At 39.4% G+C, this 22,045-nt stretch overlaps 1 protein-coding gene across 1 annotated transcript in view; it reads left to right on the top strand.

Moving 5' to 3' along the window:
* Positions 1-14,258: 14,258 nt before the first annotated feature.
* Positions 14,259-22,045, top strand: part of LOC119650711 (neurotrimin-like) — a 265,655-nt gene continuing 257,868 nt past the window's right edge. Inside the window, exon 1 of the mRNA XM_038053716.1 lies at positions 14,259-14,823. The gene's annotated coding sequence lies outside the window, so the exon portion shown is untranslated. The remainder of the gene's footprint in view (positions 14,824-22,045) is intronic.

The raw sequence follows: 22,045 nt of genomic DNA, 5'->3' as shown, positions 1-22,045 counted from the left end.
AACACACAGACCATATATTCTCACCAAATTTTGCGACAATCGGTTCAGAAGTTTCTGGGAGAATTGGATGTGACAGACAGATGGACAAACACAATACCTTAAGAAGGGAAGAGTGTAAATATCCATTATTGTGTAGGCAGTACAAATTATTGCTTGTGGATCATAAGCCTGTTGAGGAAATTATGAGTCCCGGACAAAGGTACTTAACTTATCAACTCGTTAAAACATTGGATAATTGTATTTGGGGGCAACACTAATGGAAACAAATGGGCAATAGGGGCGATATTTTCCATTATTGTGGTGGCCTCATTTCTATGAAAGCAATGCCATTACGTGATGAAAATTAGAAATTCAATGAAAGAAGTATCTAATCTGGTTCGGTTCGGTTCGGCTTTATTCATGATCTTAACCTTCTATACAATAGCAGAACTTATGGCTGTAGATACCAGACTCATCTTTACTCTACAAAATTAAAATTTGCATCGCTTATAAATAAATTCGTTCTATGGTATGAATTACCCAAGGAAAAGTGCAAAAAACCTTGTTCAAAATTACTAAATCTACTTAACCTACTTAACTTAACTTGAACTACCTTAACCTAGAATTTATGACGAGCATAGGATATTTATTAGAGGGTTGCCAACAGTTCTGCAGTTGTTCATAAATCTGACGGAGTTCGATAAGCATAAATCTTCAACATATTTGACTTTTGCCTCATTGTGCAGTTTTTCAGTTGAAAAGTCAAACGATTTGTTTAAAATTACTTTGAGGATTTTATTTTGCGCACGCTGAACTTTAAGTTTATGTGTTCTTGCACATTGAGACCAAACCGGAGCACAGTATGAAATAATTGGTTGGATAACCATTCTAAACATAATCAATTTATTGTCTACCGATAATTTAGAATTTCTGTGTAGCAGCGAGTAAAGCGAGCAAAATGATTTAGATATCTTCGAAAAAATTGAATCAGTATGATCTTTAAATGTAAGTTTTTTATTCAAAACGACTCCTAAATATGTTAAGCTATTACACCACTTAATACTCTCCCCAAGAAAATTTATGTCTCTGCTTGGCAGCTTAGCTTTGCATCTCTTTTTCGTAAAGAACACAGCTTGTGTTTTAGAAGGGTTCACTTTAATCTTCCACCTAAAATAAAACTGATACAGAGAATCCAGCTGGTTCTCAAGGGATGACATAATTGTTGAAGGATCGTTAGAGGAAGAAATAATGCCAACATCATCGGCTAGTTTACACCCTGGGGCAGATGGAATGTCCGAGGTGTAGATATTAAACAGTATAGGGCTTAGTGGAGAACCTTGAGGAACCCCCGCTGGAATCGATCGATCTGAGGATTCTTTGCTACCAACTTTTACTGTAAACCTTCTTCCAGTTAAAAATGATAGTAAAAGCTTGACCAGATATATTGGAAACCTGAACAGTAATAGCTTGTATACCAACCCATAGTGCCAAACAGAGTCGAACGCTTTGTGAATATCTAAAGTAAGAAATCCTAAGGACTCTTTATCTTTGAAAATTTTTTGGATTTCGCTAGTCACCCGAAACACTTGATGTGAAGTTGAATGTTTAGGTCTGAAGCCAAACTGAAAATCAGGTAATAAATTCGTTTGATTTAGAATCTTATTAACACGAGCTAGAATAACTCTCTCAAAAATTTTGCTGAGACTAGAAATTAAACTAAAAGGCCTGTAACTGTCAGCCAGTTTTGGGTCTTTACCTGGTTTAACGATGGGTACTACCGTAGCCTCCTTCCAAACTTTTGGAAAATAAGAGAGCTTTAAGCAGCTGTTCACGATGAAATTATAGTATACAATCGCCTTTCTAGGAAAGTTCTTAACCATTGAGTTCGTTACCCGATCTGGACCTGGAGCCTTTTTTACCTTTAAGTGCTTTATGATTGCCTTGATTTCTCTAGGGGAACAAAGTTCACGAGCATCGAAATCACAGAGAGAAGTACGCAGTTTTTCCACCCTCTCCTGAACGGTTTTGTTGAACAAAACCGATCCTAAGTGGTCTGACGCAAAATGGGCTTTTTGGAACTGATTTGCTAGAAGTTCCGCTTTAGACTCATCATCGTAAATAATATCACCGGCGTTCCGCATTGGCGGAATAATTTTCTTCTTCTTTAATAATTTATTTAATTTCCATATTTTTGTGCTTCTGCTTCGAGTTTTCTGCCATTGACGCCGTAGGTAGTTTCTTGAAGAAATTAGGAATTTGGTTCCCTCATCAATGACTTGGTTTGGAAATAAATCGGCTTGCTCAGGATAGGATGCGAATTTTATGGCACTAATAATATGGCAATAAAAGGTACTAATTAGGGAGTCAATTTGGTCGGTAGAGCTGATCTTTGCTAAATTTAAATTTTTAAGCTGTATAATATCATTCAAGTATTTCTTAAATTTCAACCAGTTTGTTCTAATTCTATCCACTGATTCGTCTGAATTTGATAGTGAAGTCTCAGAAGTTAGTTGGAAAGCTACTGGTAAATGAGGCGAAGATAGTTTGTCCCCTGTTACAGGTTGGTCGATGCTGATTCGGCCGTTTGAAATTACAAGATCTAATGTAAAGTCGTATCCCCTAGGGTTCAAAAAGGTGGGTCTTGTGGGAGTGTGAATAAAAAGATTTCTTTCACAAACAAGATCAAAAAGTATTTTGCCAGCCTTATTCGCTTTTACACAGTTCCAATGACGGTGTCGTGCATTTAAATCACCACAAAGGAGTAATCTATCATTTTTACTAATCAGTAATTTAAGGTCGTTTTCAAACGCTTTTAGTTTCTGCACATTAAGCTTCGTGCCTGGAAAGTAAGCAACGACAATATTCAAATCCAACTCCTCTAGTCTTAAAGCAATAGTCTCAAGAATTTCAGTTTTGAACGCGGGTAGTATTTTATGCTTGATGTTATTTCTTAAACTTATGGCGTTCCTGACTGCATGACTAAACGATATTCGTGAGGGTTCAAAGTTCGACTTCGAAGCACTCTGCTGCAAATTCGAATTACCATGTAACTTTAAAGGAGGAAAGCTTTCATTGTTGAAATGATTGACGGCTGCGGTTTTGGTCGGCTGACGGTAACTTGAATGATTTCGTCTTGATGCGGCTCCCCTGACAGCATTTAAATACTCTTGACGCTTTGGGCAAGTAGGATCACTTGCTAAATGCTGAAGATTACAGTTAGCACACTTTAGAAATGATCTAATTAGATCAGGTTGGAGTTTTGCATACTGGCAATCAGTTGTTTTGTGCGAAATGCTGCAAATTTGGCATTTAGTAGGCAGATTACAGTTAGAGCTACCGTGCCCGTACAGCTGGCAGTTGTGACATTGAGTGGGGCCTCTTCGTGCATTACTATAATAACTCCAAGTGATAATTGTACGCTGAATTGATTTTATTCGACGGAGATCCGCTAGCTTGATCGTACCTTTTTCAAAATATAAAATGTAAAACGTTTGCTCGGTGTAGCGGGATTTCGTTGGTTCGAACTTTTTTACATCTAGACAGGTAATGCCATGTTCGGTTTTAAGCAGCTCAGCCAGTTTGTTATTATCCATGCTGTGCAGGCCCGATAATAAAATTTTGATCGGCGTTTTATCTGGTCAACAATAAGTAAAGAATTCAGTCTTATTTACTTTGAAGTGGTTAATAACTCGGTCAAAGTCTTCGATAGTGTCAGTGAAAAGTTTCCGTCCGATGCCGGAATACTTGACATAGTATACAGTAACATTGAGTTTTTCCATCGCCTCGTCAATTTCAGCTTTCTGTAGTTTCGGAAAGACAATAGGTGGAATTTTTACCTTCTTTTGAGTGGCGGTGACCACGTTAACTGTATCGCTATCCACTGCCATTTTATTTTCATCTACTTGTAAAATGCTAAACCGGTTGGATGCGCCCGCCATTTCAGATGGTAATGGTGGTGGTCTTCGCAGAACTCTCAGTTTACTTCGAAGATTATCATCCGGGAATTCATTCCCCCTTGTTCGCTTTCTGCCACTTTCAGACAACTTTACTATTTGAGCACAAAACTAATTAGGTATATTAGCAAAACCAATACTAGTTATAAAATTTATAAAGTTAAAAAATTCGTCTAAAACCTTGAAAACTTTAAACACTTCAGAGTACGTCTGTACTGCTTGCACAGTCACAGAGAATCAAGTATCTAATCTGACAGGGATTCAATTGTTTACTACATTTTGCATAATATTCATTATAATGTAGTAAATAATATTTGATTATTCAAAAATCTAAGGAATAAATTTCGCACCAAGTATTGTGTGGTGAATTCGTTCACGGCATTTTGTTGCTAAAATGATCATGGAAAGCAAATTCGAATACTGCTCCCAAGGGAACCTCTCCACAGCCAGCAGAAAGTCCAATTCCTAGACTTTGTTGAAGTTATAACGCACAACAGCTTGGTCCTTTTGACTTCTCTTCCTTAAGTAATTTTAATCATAGTTTAAGGTTTTTGTTTTCTCTTCCAAAGTGGTGAGTTCAGGACAAAGGCTTCTTTCAAGCGTTAGCTTCTGGAGCTGGCAGCAAAGTATGAATGGCCATAGAGAATACACAGATTATGTACCAGAACACGGCTGGAGCAGATAGAGAATATATGTGTATCCAGTAGTACAGGTGGCAAATGCAGATAATTGCTTGGTGGTGCGAATTAAGTATAGTGTTAAGGAAGAAAATGCTAGAAAGGCGCGGATGGACGATGATGAACCATAGGGAAGTTAGCTATCCTGCGCGGTCTGGTTGCTAAAAAAGACGGGCAAACATAGAAATTGATACGACTTTAAAAGATAATCAATCGAAAATCTACTGCCATCCTTCCAGAATAAACCAGGAATATATTCAAATATTATCTTTATGAAACTGAGAATTTAAATACAGTTAGGGAATGGTAGCATCATGTCAAAGCCCCTATGTATTGGCCTGAAAGGATAAACTCAACTATTTATTTATTTTATAAATTAAAGCGTCAATTCCAGTGATTGTTTTTCCTAATCTTTCCTATTTATCAAACGTCGATCGTTCTTGCAATAGTTACTGTCACACTTTATGTTCAGTACGTGTTATTTTTAAATTGGTTCCAATTTTTAGGCTGGATATGCATACACCACCTACGTGATTTTCGCAACATGTCGAATATTTAATATGACGGGAAATGTGAAGATTCAGTGTCGTATCTTCATCGATAACTTCCACTGAATACCAAAAGAAAGTTTTTATCTTTAATGACGTAAACATATTAGATACAGATTAGGAACTAATCTTTTGTTCATGAGGACTATGTAAAAAGGTGAAAATTTAATTTTACCGGGATAATCCAAGCCACACTTTACCTTCGTACAGTTGATAGACTCGTGATTTTGAATATCATTAAGATATTATTTGTGATAGAACTATAGATTTTTGGATTGAAATTAAATGAAACTGCGGTGAAGGTTCCTTTTTAAATGTGTGGTAAATTATCTTACATCAGAACAGAAGATACTTATGTATATCAATTAGATTCAGATAATCGTTTTAGTTGGGAGTTCTGGCAGAAGTCAAATGTTTTCCTAAGTATCGTAATGATAAAACAGCACCTTTAACTTTTGCTAACGTTTACCTCACTTGAGGGACCATTAAATACATTTTCAAGTCTCAAGTTCAAGTTTTGTTTGCAAAACGAAACCTTATTAAAATCGGTTCAATGTCTGTCTGTCACATGCACTTTTCTCAGAAACGGCTAGACCGATTGACACGAAATTTGGTGAGAAGGGGGGAACTGTGAAAGGCCAGACATGCAGTGAGTGGTATCATTCTACGTTGAGATTTAGGGGGGGGGGGGGTCCCATACATGTAAAAGGGGGGTGTTCAATTTTTTTTCACTGAATATAGTCATGTGGGGTATCAAATGAAACGTCTCAATTAGTACTTTTAGGCGGGGAGTGGGAGGGGTGGATGTGTGTGATGATTTCTTTAACGCGCCCATTATCAGAAACTACCTAACCCCTAAATTGATCCCAGAGAGAATTTTAAATATAATATGAAGCATATTATCCCCAAGTTTGATTAAAATCATACTATTGGTAACAAAGTTACAATATCTCAAAATTGACTTTACCCTGTAAAGTTACTGCAACTAAATGTCAATATCACATTAAAGTGGATAGTCAAACATGCTAAATGCGTATACATAAGGGCTACGTACAAATGGGGTAGTTCTACACTCAAATATGCTCACAGAAAAAGCAAACAAAACCTTTCATACCTGAAGCGCCCAACTTACGGATTCCCGACTTGTTTAAATTTCGCATTGCGTTGGTAGTTTGTATTGTCTTCTGAAATAGAAGTACAACAACAACATTTTCGGTAGATTATTATAATGCAATGAATTGAAAGTTTGTAATAGTAAAGATAATTTCCAAACTACTATTTATTCTGTATGTCTATCGAATTAATAGACCTTTGAATAATCGCATTATTTCCATTATTTAGGGATTAGTTTTTAGGAGTTTAGTGAATGAGAAATTGGTTTATTTGGATGATGTTATGAATGACTTCCTCTATCAATGCCTCTTATGCCTAAACAGCCCACAGTCTATTCGACCGCCTCTTTAATTGAAACACCACGTATCTGCAAGCTGGACAGTGCCATTAGGTAAACCCTGGCCGCGAAAAGTCTTGGACATTAAATTTATATTGCGAATAGACCTGTTATTACTTAGACGGCCTACGGACATCGGCTGGACGCTTCACCCCAGTTACTTACCACACTTACACTGCTTGCCTCAACTCCCTTCAAGCCAGCTGACTGGTCAAGTCGTTTTTCAATCGACTACATGCTCCGCGACTTGTGGACTATTGAGGCGTGACTGCTTTATTCTAGATTATATTGGCAAACGATAATTGACACTTTGACGCATCTCTTTGATCTCTACTCTGGAAGCAGCATGTACGTTCGTTCATGACGAACATCTATGTTGGTTTCTTGGAATGCGTGGGGAGTATCAGCAATTTGTGCGAAATTACGCTTCGCTAAGTACCCGATTGACATCATCAGTTTTACTGGCTGGAAGAAAATGTTTAGCTTTCTATTCTCTAAAAACGAATCCCTTTTCGACTCCGGTTGTGGACGATCCCATCTTTCCGAAACTTTTTCACATTCATTAAGGGGGTCATCCCGTGTGTCTGATCCGAGGAATCGAATTTTTTTTGGCATCAATTGTATCTAGATATAGTGTAGAATATAAGAGCAAAATGATTTTTTGATATTCGGAGTCGTTCGGAAATTATAGTGTTAAACACGTAATAAGTCACATGCCAGATTTATGTCGATCGCCGTAATAAAACGCGTATTTATTGTCCCGAACGATGTTCTACTGACTTCACTAAAAGGACAAGAATTGAAGTCAAGGCTGAATATATGTTTTTTGAAGAAACCTAAGGTTTATGGACTAGGTATAGCAGATTAATGGTTAAAATTAATGGCTAAAAATTACATTCTACTTTTTAAATGCGTTTTTCTCGAAACTGCATATTGAAAATCGGCTGCCACCACTTTCACGACTTATTCAGAACATATTTCTGCGATCCGCAAACTAGGATAATTGCGATTCATTCAGTAGTTTTTTTTATTCATTAAAGAAGCCTTAAAAAACACCGAAATTCAAAAAAAAGTTTAAAACGCCGCCGAAAATTTAGCTTTTAATATTTTATAATAATTCTAGTTTGCGAACTGTAGTTAAGTCAGCACGTTAAAATGCCATTTACTTTTTTTCTTTAAGTTGATCGCAGTGACCTCTAGCGTGGCAGCAGAAAACACCTTTTTGGAGATGTGTGTATAAATTTCCCTATATTTAAATAATGAGCTATACTATCAAGCGGGAAAAATTACTGCGCATGCTCAAGATATTAATAAATATAGGGTGAAAAATTCGTATTCATATCTTTATCCAGTTCTTCACAATATTTTTTTTAAAAAAGCTAAAAAAAACGGCCTCCACACGGGATGACCCCCTTAAGATGCAGGTCAGCATGGCAAGGAGTAGCTCTGATGCAAAAGGCAAAAAGGCAGATGATTTTTTCATAGAGTTCATGTCGAAAAAACTGTCATAGTTAACGGCGGTGTACACATTTCGAGCGGATTTTAACGCACAACGTTTGAAGTGGCGGTTGACTGCCTTCCACTCTAATGAATTAGTCAAGCCCTCAGAGTAGGTTGGCCAGATGCATATTGAAGCTTTAGGTATTATCATTCATAATATCTTATCCATAGGCATCGATGCAGGATTTCCTATCTCACAAGTATTCGCCAGCATAGATAGATACTTTGGAAGGAAACGAGACCACCCTAGATGTGGATTTTCGCGACATACCCAACTGATCATAATTATTATGGAGAATTCAACTCCCTCATTCCCAGGTATACGATGGTTGGTAAGTAAGCGAGCTTTAGGAGTTGAGCTGGATCTTTGGATTTGGTTGCAGTTGACGACACATCTGGGGAATGTAATAAATATGTGAATAAAAGAAGGCCAGAATCAACAACCGGGTTGACCAAGTTCAACCACGAGAGAGAATCATCACAAGAACTTGAAAAAATCGGAAATCAGAAGTTCGGCGCTTCTGATATAAAAGGTTTTGTTAATTTTTTTGTGTACGAATATTTGGGTACACCATAGTTTCATCTATGAATAGTTCGTAGTGTATAGACGTTTAATATATCCGATCAATTCGGTGTGGTACTTACATTTTCGCTCTCATCACACTTTCCAGTATGCTGCTTTATATTGAAACCTATATTAGTGTCAAACTCTACGGATTTAAGATGAAGTTAGGAGTGATTGGCAGTAAATTTTCAAAACTGACTTTATATGAACAGGTATTGTAACGGAGAGTATTTTGAGGGCCTAGTACCGTCTGCGTGGACCTCTTTAATTTTCTTCAGATTTTTGTATTGGGTGATTCCTGAGAATGGATCCTTGCAGTATTTGACTTCTTTCAAGCGCCGTTACTTCTCCCCCTTGCAACTAATGTCAAAACTAAAATCCTTTTAGAGTACTAATTGAGGTATTTCATTTGATACCCCACATGACTATATTCGGTGGAAAAAAAAAATTGCACCTCTCTTTTCGGTCTGTCGGGACTCCTCCTTAACTTCATCGTGAAACAATATAATTCTCCGCATGTGTCCAACCTTGCTAATGAATTTCATGTCAATAGGTTTAACTGTTTCTGAGAAAAGTGCGTGTAACAGAGAGACATACAGAAGGACGGATAGACAGACAGACAGTAAACCGATTTTAAAAGGGTTGTCGAGGCAGGTCTGCCGGCATCTAAATGGGGCTCTATTGGAGTATGCTGCTCACACGCGCTTGCACGCCTCTAGATTTCCAGGCTTGGGATTGAGGGGAGTTCTTTTAAATATTACACCTCGGATCCCCTCACGTCATTGATAAAAACTTCACATGTCATTAGTCAGCTATATCGGGACCGCACCAAAACCTGGTATATTAAATGGATGAATATTCTAAAAAGTTCTGAGAACATATACGATGCTGAAATTAGAAAAATAGAAAGAAATGCCAGCGTGACTGAGCGCATGAAAGTGAAAAAATTTACGGTCCACGTGCCGCGATCGAAGTGAGATGAACCAAGACGTCATCCGATCTTTCTCTAGTTGTCGGCGACTTTTGAAGTTCCTAAAACTATTTATTTAAAATAGAAAATGAAGTGAAATTTCCCCAAGAAGGCTACTTACAGGAGGAACAAATCGGGCTTCTAGGTGACAAGGAATATCGTTGCATATATGCGGGTAAGGTACTGACGCATGTGCCAATAATGCCTAGATGGTTTTCTTGTGTATGTTTTCCCCATCCCACGCATTAGATACACGACACCAACAGCACGAAAAAGATCCGCGAAATTTTTTACGTGCAAGTGATTGAAGAAGGCCAAACATCTGCAATGCTTTTTTTTCAACATACAAATTTAAGTATGATAATGCGAAAGAAAAAGAGCTCCTATATGTAGTCCCGTTGCGTTTCTATTTTCTTTCGCTGTACTCGGCCCGCCACCCCTCGGGAACCTGAATCAGAGTTGAAAATTGCGACTGACGCGCTCAACAACAAAAACTTTAAACGTGAACATTGCAGCCGTCCCTCGCAGCTTCACAGACTTCGCAGAAATTTTTCAAATATGCTCATCGATCCGAGAGGCAAATAATGTATTTATTATTTGCCTCGCGCACGCTATCATAGGCATGTACGTATATATCATAGCATTGAGAAGACGAAGACATAGAAAATAAAGTTAACTTTGTCTCCGAATATTCGGTTATTGAGTACAAATGTGGTAACAAAATTAGTTAATTTTTAAAATTATGAAGTAAAGATGGGATACAGAGAATTAGAAATGGGATAACGAAAATGATAAAAACGGATATCATCGAAAACATTGTTGAAGGACTTCGGCAATTTAGGCAATACAAATTGCAGAGTATGACAAGTCTGGCGACGCCTCTATAGGCCAGTGTCCATAGATATTAATCGTATAGACTTTCCGGGATGGATCATACTTGCCAATACATATTAAGTGAGCCGCTTATCACAGCCTATTTAGACGGAATTAATCCACAACCAGACTGTAATAGTATCGCTCATAGATTTCGTCGTTATGTAAGATCAGTGCACTGATTTCATAGTCAAATTACCAACGGTTTCAAAGTTGTAGTCTCTTATCTTGATTGCTCTTATTTGGCGAGTGTCATTTAAGGCTGTTGGTTGGTTCTGTCTCTTGGTGCTGGCGTATATTTCATCATACTTTCGTTAATATGCAGCCCAAAATCTCGCGCCGTCTGCTTGATCTGGGTGAAGGTAGATTGTACGTCTCTGATTGTTCTTGCCATAATGTCGATATTGTCAGCATAGGCCAGTAGTTGGGTGGGCTTGAAGAGGGTGGGGCCTCTCGCAGTTACATCAGTATTTCAAATCACCCTTTTTTGACCCGGATAACGAATGGCCGCGTTCAGTTTTACCCTGGCTACGCTATCATAGCCTTAAAGTCGATGAAAATGTGGTGCAACTGAGGGCCACATGCCAAAAGTTTTTTCATCGCTTGCCGCAAAGAGAAAATCTGATTTCTCGCTGATTTGCTTAAAGTGAAACCTCTTTCATATACGCCAATGATGTGTTAGGTGTATGGGGCTATTCGGCCTAGCAAGATAGCGAAGAATATCATATAGATGGTACTAAGCGACATGATACCTCTATAATTGCTGCACTGCGTGATATCTTCCTTTTTACGTATGGGGAAGATTATGCCCCGTTGCTAGTCGTCAGGTATTGTTGGCGCTGCCTCCCACCTTGAGTATTAGTTGTAATTCAATATTCTGTCTGCGAAACTTCGTCGCTGAGTTACATTTATCGTTAAACCAGTCGGTCCGACTTTTCTTTCAGCTGGGGCCAAGTGTGTTTGTGGCTGTATCATTGATAACGTTCTTCAGTCAGTTGTCAAAATCGTTTGTCGATGCTTCATCTCTAAGACATCTGTTTGCTGTGGTTATTGTGACTTCCATATCTCGCTTATAAGAGCTGTGGATGGCTTTATTCGGGATGGTTTTAGTACACTCTCACCTGATTGTTATAGGGGATTTTAGGTGGTATTAAAATTCGAGTTCAGAGTAGTTCCAAGTATATATTGGCCCCCTATATGCTCGGACATTCATCAAGGCTGAGAGGTGGCGGCGATTGATTAGCACGTGGTCAATTTGGTTGAAAGTGATTTACTTTGAAGAGCCACACGTTTGCTTGTGTACCTTTTTAGGTAGTCCTTGTTTGGCTCCCGGAATTCGTGCGTAATGCTCATGTTGACAAACCTCGCTAGTCAGCTTCCTGAGGTTGGACAGACCTTCACCACGGTAGTGATGTCTGAAAATCCTTTCAACCGTCACAATTCTCTGAGTTGGGGAAATGTAATGGTATGCCTGGTATTCGGGGTACAGCATAGCCATATTCTCTGCGATAATGGAGATCATATTGTGTTATCGTCGTGGGCCAGGTAAACTGAGGGGATATATACTTTCTCCGCTCCCACCTATTCCAGTTTGGCCACGGTTAGGTTGCCAAAACTGAAGCTCGGACACAGAGAGGAATACATGTTTTTCCTTTGGCCAGAATACATTATCTATGTCTATTGCGAAAAGTGTCCGTTATGCTGTGAAACGAATTGTAATATTTACTATCGAGTTGTTTTATGGTTCGGCCTTCTCCGATCTAGGACTGCTGCCTTAATAAGAAGTCGATGTCTTCCTTTCCGAGGAAGACCAGCAAATTTGCTGTGGCGCACTTGGGATGCTGCAGATTTATGAACGCTACCCTTAGAATGATCTGCTTGTCTAGAGGAATCCCGTCAGTTCTCGTCGGACTGTCGATCGTCATCTCCTCCAATAGCTTGTGGGCGACTCGGATTGATACCTTCACCTTTGCTTTTCTGACCCAAAACCGCTCTCTATAATCCACCTTTTCAAGTACTTCCAGACACTTTTCCTTTATGCAGAGTAGATAGGTTTGGCTGTTCACCTGGGGTTTTTCTCCCTTGATTACTATTCCGCAATCAACGAGGATCCCTGGGGTTTGCCGATACAGGGATTCGAGAAGCTTTTCCTAATCCTTGCCCTTATCTCATTTTATATATTTTAAAGCTTGAATGTTTGATCAGTCTACACCCAAGCTCTTGTGCAGAAAGTATTGGTCCATTAGTCGTTCCCGGTTTTATCTCCAGGATTCCATTCAAATAATTCGGAACTATTCAAATAATTCGCTGTCAAAGTATGGACTTAATAATTGCAGAAGACAATACTTCATGTATTTGGAATTCGGAGGTCGGATAACGCTGGACAATTTACTACAGCTTAAATCTGTCGCTTCCAGTGAACTCGTGGTGAACGTCTTTGAGAGAGTAAATCACTCATCGTGTATGTACATATGTATTTTGAATAAGCTTGGATTCTCGTAACCCTCGTAGACCTTTCCTTAGTTGCAAAAAGTTCATTGTGATCTTACAATATCGTAAAGAGCTAGACAAAATAATCATAATGGAGAAACACTGGGCAAACCGAAAACGCAACGATCGCACACATGATACGTTGGTCAGTTCTGCTTACCACCCGCCTGTGAATCAACCACCGTTGTTTACATCTCCATCTACTAAGCTCATTGTAGGCGACTCAAATAAAAACATTCTTCAAATAAAGCTACCCTGAAACATGATGGCATTAAACTCTCACAGTATTAGCATTATCGAAAAACCAATTACACGTTATCAATTTTTGAGCGACATTTCATGCGAATATTAAACCGATTATTCCTCCGAGAAATGCAATCCAAAAGACCGTTTATTATCGCCCGATTTCATTAACAGCCATCATTGACCGCCAATATTCGTTGTAGTAATCCAATAATTTCCCTCCCGGCATCAAGAGTAATCTATAATAATTAAAAGTCATAATTTGACTACTTCAATGAAACCCCCGACTTTCCTTCTGTAATGTTATGGTACCTCTCAAGTCCAGCCCAAATGCATTTTTAATGTCCATTTCAAGGACACATTGTCTGTAGTAAAGTGATTGGCCGAAAATATGTTTCACCCAAACATGGAATCAGAGTGAAAATTTGAAACATTCCTATACATCGCGAAAGCTCGCTGCTAAAAGGGGCCGAAGCTTCCATCAGCCGAGGGGGAGGTTAGTTGAGAAATGAAAAACAAGCACCAAACACTCATTTACTATCCCCTCCAATTATTCATTTACGAACAAGTAGAAGACGAAGAAATACGAGCCTATTTCGGCGAGCCCTCCTCCACAGCTGTCGTGCGTTTTTTCGCGCCTGCAAAAAACAAGCCTACCGGCGTCTTGCAATTTGTTCGCTATCGAAACCCCCACCCACATGTTCGCCCACTCAGGAAGGCATATGTTGATGCATCTGAATGAAAGTTCAAAAGCTACCCAATGTGGAACTTTGGGGAAGCTATCCCCTTGGTGGTTCAAAACACCTTAATGAGGAAAGCTCAAACCACCCTTACGCTCTCCGTTAAACCGCTGAAATTCTCGGCCTACTCGTACGCACGGAGCTTTCAAAGTATATACAATTTGCGTAATGTCCTCATCCCCTTCAAGTGGGAAGGGGTACGAAACTAAGAATGGAAGTGAGGAAAATCAAGTCGCGTTGCATCTTTTACTGTCGCTGATTTGCACAATGTGCTTTTCGTTCGCCGCAAGGATATCGTTGTTGTGGCCAAATTAGGGTGGTGAAAACAAGCAGACGTTCAGATCAAAAGAACGAGGCAGATGTGATATCAGCTGGAGGTGGAGAATAAATTCGGTGCTTGGAGGATGCGGCTTCCACGGTGGGTCCATTTTTCAGACTTCGGTTAGGAACCATGTACCCGGCAGGGGTGAATAACATCACAGCGATTTTTCGGTTCATTCGAATATTGTTATCCCAGAAAGCTCCAGTTATGCTAGGGATTCTGTGGGAATCGGTTCGTTTTCTTTAATTCTTTAAACAAACAGAGATTTCGAGGCTTCACTGAGAGTGTTTTTTTTTCAAGTGACAATACCTCGTTCGGGCAGAAAGTTTTTGCTAATGACACATCGCAGTTCCTGGTGATTAGTGTTGTGGTACTTTTTGGTTGAAAAAGGACAGTGTGAGGATACAGAGTTTCTAATAAAATCCCGTACATTGGTTGCAGTTTAATTGTTAGCAAATATATCGAGTATGCATCTAATTACAGCATCTTGAAGTGAATTTCCGTAGATACAGTGTAAGTGATTGTGGATGATTTTATGGTATGGAAACATGCAATTAATAGGAGTCAGTCAATTACATCAGACTGCACATGCATATGGTTATGCATCTTTTGGTAGCAATTTAGAAACAGATCTAACAGCCTAAATTTTAAATAGATCCGGTAATCAATGCGTATCAGTTTCGGTGTTGTTTTGATTGTCTTTTATACTTATTATATTCAGAGTATATAAACACATGATAGTCAAGTATTGAGATGATTTTGATAGAATCAAGCATGATATGTAATTACATATCTTATCAAACTAAGCAAAAAACGCTGATAAAGTTGTTAGTGATATTTGGTATATTTGGCAACAACGCTTCCACTAATAGCATTTCGATAAGGTTTTGGTGTGAAATCTATGAACTTGTCATTAAAAAAGATCCAAAGGGATTATTTTCTCTGTGGACTTTTACCTGTCGTGATGTTTTAAACTCTCTAGTTTGGCTTCGCTCTACATGTAGATCACGTTATAGTTTTCTTAATCAAGTGTCATGTTTCATCAGGTCCCAGGCCATATCATTCGTGTTCGCCAAGATTATTCTTAGTTCACTATAAAAACAAGTCAGAATAGCGGAAGCTGGATGCTTCGGTTATAAAGGTTTTGTGCTCATCTTGTGTGGAAAATTTCTTACGCTCGTTTTTCCATTCATACATAGCTAAAAATTCAAAATAATCCATGATAGATTCAATTCCTCCATTCATATAAGTTCACTCTATATGATGGTGATGTCATACACTACTTAGATTGCGAAAAATTCACGTGAATATCAAAATTTTAACCTTGTATAACTTTGTTAATAATAGTTACATTTCCTTCAAACTTTCCAAAATCATGTATTATATTATTACTTATAATAGTGCCAAATTTCATAATTTGCCATTATTAACTTTATTTGAACAGGTATCGGAATGGGATGTATTTTGAGGTGTAGATTGTGATTTTTTCAGACTTTTCTGTTGGATAGGTTCTAAGAACGACCTACATTTGACCTCATTTCCCTATACTTCATCCAATCTCAGAGATCAGTTTTAAAACGTACTAATCGAGATCTTTCATTTGATATCCCACATGACAATATTCTATGTTTGTTTTACACAAAACCATAAAAATCGGCCGAATTATCCAAAACCCAACCCTAAACCTCTTTTAAAGTGAATTATTTTTTATGTCAGCAGCATGTGTTATTAATAAAGATAGCCTAACATATTAGATTTTGTGTCATTCCAATTTAAAGCAGTCTCGTTCCATAAACACTGTCATACATTTACTGGAAATCGTAGTGCAACATGTAACGCCCATGTTCTATTTGATTATAGCAATGGGAGCAAAGCTTGTCTCCTTGACACATACGTTATTATTCTTGTGTCCGAATGCTTTCTTAAAAGGTTGGGATGAAGTTTGCTGAGTTTAGCCTGGAAAGTTTCTAATATTCAAGAAATATTTCGGCGATTTCTAATACATTAACTTTTTTCAGTTTGGACGGCCCATATTAGTAATTTGAGTAATTTCAAGTATCATTTTCGCCGTCCTGCTCTTCCGGTTTTTAGGAGGAATGGTGGAAAACAAAACCTTATTGAAGTTGGTTTACTGTATGTCTGTTTGTTTGTCCGTTTGTCTGTCTGCCACACGCACTTTTTCTCAAAACTGGTTAAACCTATCGACATAAAATTTGGTAAAAGAGTTAAAACTAGTAATCTCCGCGCATGCAGTAAGTGGTATCTCTACGTAAAGTTCAAGAGGGGCCATATGTGCCAAGCAGTAGGTGCAAAATTTTTCACTAAATATTGTTATGTGGAGTGCGAAAAATTGCCATGTAAGTCCTGTTTTCACATTCATTGCCAAGAAGACGGAGGGATTAAAAAGTGCTCACTTATATTTCGGGCCCATTTTGAAATCCTACTTCCCCAACAAAAATGGAAATGCTGCATTCTGATATTTACTCGAATACAATTTATAATAACATATGACTATATTTTGTAAATTTATTGGAAACTCACTGCTACTTCAACGTCATCAGAAAACTTTGCAGTGATGTAGGCACCACAATACTGGAAAGTTACATTGAAAACCCACATTTATTGACAAACTTGTAATTAGTCAAACTTATTTCTTTTATGTAAATTTAGTGCATCTTGAGGAATCATGCGTTGAATGCTAGAGCAATATTGATATACATTTTCCAGATGCACCAAACTTATATATGCTACTATGTACAATTGGAAACACTCGTGCATAGAAATATTCCTCATAACAACCTCTTGCCAGAAAACGTTCACGCCGACCATTCATTTTCCAACTTGCCAATTTGTTATTTAGTAAGGATCGCCTGAATGTTCCTCCTACAATTTTTTTCCCTATTTGAATGGGGGCTTTTTGATTGAGTTTTGGAATATAAAATGTTCTTTATATATATATATCTTCCTCTTCTTATTCCACAACATTGGTCCAATTCACAAGCGGGGTTGGTTCGTCTTGATCGGTTGCTCCATTTTACTCGGCTAAGCACCTGATTTGAGTGGAGTCGCGAAGCTTTCAAATCACCATGCAGCATTTCAAGCCACCGTTGCTTCGGCTGGCCTTTTGGTCGTTTCCTATTAACGTCGATGTTCAGACAGATCTTGGGACATACATGACTATAACATCGAAGACGCCTTCCTCGCGAATTTTCCACGATCTATGCAACCCAATGTTGATCGCGAGTATCCTCATTTCCACAGATTCAATGCAATATCTTTGTGTCCATTACTACGAAGCGCCATTCATTGTCTATTGTGGTCAGTCAACACTCTTAATCATAGAGGGTGACTGGGTAAACTTTAGAATATAGGCATTTGTTGATACGTCGATCAGGAAAGCCGCCAATAGTGGAATGGCATTTCATTAAAATAACGCTTATGAGTCACGCAATTTCATAACGCAGATTACCACTGGCTAATAGCATTAATCCAAGATGTTTAAATTGCTCAGTTTTTGACAGGTAACTGCCGCGCTGACAGTGGTAGTTCCTGTTTCTCTAGGATCGGTTGTCAAAATTTTTTTTTGTTTTATTTGGATTCGGTTTGAGATCATTCTACTTTTACACATGTTACTCCAGATCAGTTTTGTTTTAAGTCATTAAGAGAGTATCATCTGCATGTGTAAGAGTAAAGAGTAATGGGAGGAGGGCGCTTCTTTAATGAATACCGACGAAGACAAGGAGCGATTTTGATATGTCTGCCACAACACAATTAACCCAGCGCACGAGTGCTTCTGGCATTAGGTGTTGCTCCGAAAGCATGTCTATAGGGCACACGATCAAACGCCTTCTCTAGATCCAGAAATGCAATGTAAAGAGGGCGATATTCCTCACGGAATTTAACCATGAGTAACAGCGCAGCGTGTATTGCATCAGCAATTCCACAATTCTGATTGATGAACCCGGCTTCATTCACGGTTATTTTAATAATATAACCTTCAAAAAACTTCATGTTGTAGGACAACAAGCGGATCGCGCGGTAATTTGAATATTTTGCTGCTCCTCAAGAAAACGATTAAAGAACTAATTGAGCCACAGTATTGGGTCCCAGGTCTTCGCTTTCCAGAGCTCAGATCCGACGTCATTAGGTTCTGTTGTTTTCCCCGATTTCATTGGTTTGGTTACTTCTTCGACTTTATTGACAGAATCGGCAAAAATGGGTCCGTAGAAATATTCTGGCTATCTTTTCGTCGCGGCCCGCAACGCAACGCATCATTCTTATCATTAACGCAACAAAAGTGTTCAGCGTTGGTTTCGGCCTTTGACAAGACGATACAGATCTCCCTCGCTGCCAGCTTTCTTTACTACCCGGTTGGAATTCTTATGAATTTGCCATTTGGCACGTGTTCGTTCGTCGAGAAATTTATGAGAGAAGAAGATCTTCATATGGACACTATCATCCCAGAGCCAAGTATCTCGGTTAGCAAGCCAGTTACCAGGCTAGGGGACCCCGAGAGTTTCATAGACCACTTTGCGAATCGTGCTTTTAACTTGGTTCCACGATTCTTCGCCACACGTAATAATCCGTAATTACGTAATTGTGATCAATATTCTTCGACAATAGTACTGGTTGGTAATTTAATGGGGGCCAGCCTGCGCTCCTGAAGTTGTTTTATCGGTGATTTAATTCGCAAGATAGCAATCAATGGCCGAAGTTAGGGTGCCATGTTCTTATAAGGAACTACTTTGCAGTCAATGACGGTGATAAGATGTTGGCGTTTTACGAGGATATAGTCGATTTGCGCTTTACAATTCGCATTATAAAATGTCAGAAACTCGTTTGATAAACCATATATATATATATATATATATATATATATATATATATATAGTACCAGGTCGTTAGTGTCTATAAAATCGACTGTACCCTCATAACCTTCATTACTTGCCGCAAACCTTTTTCCTAAATAGCACCTGTTGTGCCTGCTTCATCAGCCGGCCATCAAATTGCTTCTTTAATGACATACAGGACACCTTCAGAGGCCGCAACACCAACACCATATCGAGTGTGTGTTTGAAGCGCCGGGGCTCCGGTATCCCGACTTGCTTGGGATGTTGAATGCATTTTCTTGCTCAGCCTGTCGCGGAACCTTTCTACTGTATTATTAGTTTCCGTTTCTGCTTAAGTCCTTGACCTTGCGCCAAATTAAGACACTCTTAATTATCAGTGTCTGTATATCGAATCCTCTGCCCCTCCGCCCGTCTGTCTGTCCGTTACACCTGATTTACTCGGAAATGGCTAATAACATTGTCACGAAATTTGATGCCATAATTTTAGCTGTGTGTCTCTTTACATTTAAGTAGTAGCATCATTTTGCATTGAGATTAAGGGGGCTCCTCATATATGCGAAGGAGAGGGGTACATTTTTTTCACGGTATATGGTCATGCGAGGCATCAGGTAGAAGTGTTTGATTAGTATTTTCCGAAACTGATCTGGTTTTTGTTATTAGGTGAAATACAGGGAAATGTATGTCCCAAAAAGTGAAACAAGTCACGTTCTCAGAACTTATCCAAACGAAAAGTTTAAAATAAATTAGAATAATGCATCTAAATGCGGTCTAGGCTTTCATTGCCTCCTCTGGGACGCGAAGCATAGGCACTCCATTAGACATGCCGTTCCACAGCAAGGGAGTCAGCACCGAACCCTGAGGTACCTTCGCTCTGAGGATATAGTCTTTGGAACCCCCATCCGCCCGTACCAAACAGTTCTCTGTGAGAGGTAATTCCCGACCGGACTTGCTAAATATTCGGAACACCTATGCCAGCCAATCTGCTTTCGATTCCGCACAGCTGGCGGAATTGAATACATTTTTGACATCCAGTGCCACCACTGCGCAGCAGCCACCATAATTCAGTGTTTCTTCTGTCACATTCACCGTAGGATGAGCGCGTCGAAATCCGTACTTGCGTTGTGACAAGCCGGTTTCGACGCTGGGTAAGACGATATGACTTTCTCAATAGTAACCTGCATCGCCATCTTCACACAACTTTTTCAAGCAGTTCCTTTTCCTTTCTAAATCGCCCGTTTTAAGCGTCCTCGCAATTGTCTATGGGTCTTCTCTCGATCGTCGCTACCAGAAAGATGAGACTCCCAAACTTTCTGTTTCGTTATTCCACCAGTAGCTAGGCTGCCTAAAAAAGATCGCCTTCTGGTGATAGTGGCATCGCGGGCTTTTCATTGGCTGATCTGGGTGACTTTTTTATGGCTATACCAATCAGGGATACATCAAACTTAAACGGCGTGGAGAACATGTCGAAAGCTTTCACCATCCAACTCGGCAACCCAACCGGCACTCTCTTTGCGCTCTTTTTCGAACTCGGTTCGCCTTCGATCTCCATACAGTTTGCCTGTTGGTCACTGTGACTGCAGTCTTTACTAACTTACCAAGCAATGCCCCTTCCTCTGAAAGTGCATGTGGCCCTAACATTTGCAAGTACCACGTCCAGAACACGTCCTCGCATATTCATTGTCCGGCTGCCCCTTTCAAGAGCCTATACATTAAAATCACCTGGTATAATTATCGGCCAACGTCCTTTTGCTTCCGAAACGAAAGGAAGCAAAGCTTGTTCATCGAAAGTCCATTGTGCTGTGTGGCCCGTTTGATCCTCGTCTCTAATGCCACCACAGTGATTTCAATATAGCTCACTAATTATGGCCAAGTCGATATTTTTCTCGCATATGGTTTGTAAGAATAGATCATGCCGCGCCTGGCAGTGGTGCGAGCTAATTTGTATCAACTACATCTGTAACTTGCGTTGAGGGCTTTCCTAAATTCCGGGCACCTGCTGCTGCCTGCAATGTGTCGACCAGGCGTCCACCCCTCCATCCCTTTGCACAGTAGGCAATTCGGTGATCTGCACTAGGACATGCCTCCGTGATGTCACCGAAGCCAAGGTATTCAAAACACCGTTTCAACGACACCTGCTCTCTAAGACAACTCATAACTCATCCTATTCTTACTATTCCTACTGCCAAACGCTTGAGTGTTACCTCCACTGGTAGACTGATAATGGAGATTTGCATTCATTAAGGCTTTTCATAGCGTTTTTACCGCTGATTCTTCAAGTCAAACTCGAACTCCTTTTTTAAGCCTCGCGAACCTCTTCTTTCGTGGTGACTTCAGCTACATCCTTACAGACTATCGAGATCTCCGGCCTACTAGCCCTGATTTCGACTTTCTGTTCCAAGGACTTTAGACTTCTTGAGCTCCAGCATAAGGTCTACCTTCAGAGACCGCCTGGCTTACATTTTCCTTCATATTGATAAGTTCTGGGTCTGCCTTCACTTTCTTGAGAATGTCACTGTATGAGCCTTCACCTCTATGAGAAATGATAATAGCTTCCTCTTGTATTTTCCTCCTAACTCTCCTTTTTTGAGTCGCAACCTTTCTGCAGGTTTCCCATATCCCCCTTGGAGGTCCACACCCTCTCAGAATTCGCTCCATGAATTCCACTAGCAGCTTGAGCCGTCCTCCTTATCCGGTCCACTTTTTTGGGAGTTGTGTTTTTTTTTCTCTTAGGGGTTTGCTGGCCAGTTGACTCGTTCAATCGTTCGCGCCTGATGCCTTCATTCCTCTTTGATTGATTGATTTTGATAATATAAAATTGTATTACCTAGTGCGATGAAGGCCACTCCCGATTGGTCGTTGCACCTTATATTGCTCAGGTGGTTGGG

Source organism: Hermetia illucens, chromosome 3 (genome assembly GCF_905115235.1).
Source record: "Hermetia illucens chromosome 3, iHerIll2.2.curated.20191125, whole genome shotgun sequence".
Classification (NCBI taxonomy): Eukaryota; Metazoa; Arthropoda; class Insecta; order Diptera; family Stratiomyidae; genus Hermetia; species Hermetia illucens.
Note: the sequence above shows the minus strand (reverse complement) of the source record. Positions and strands in the feature narration are given on the sequence as shown.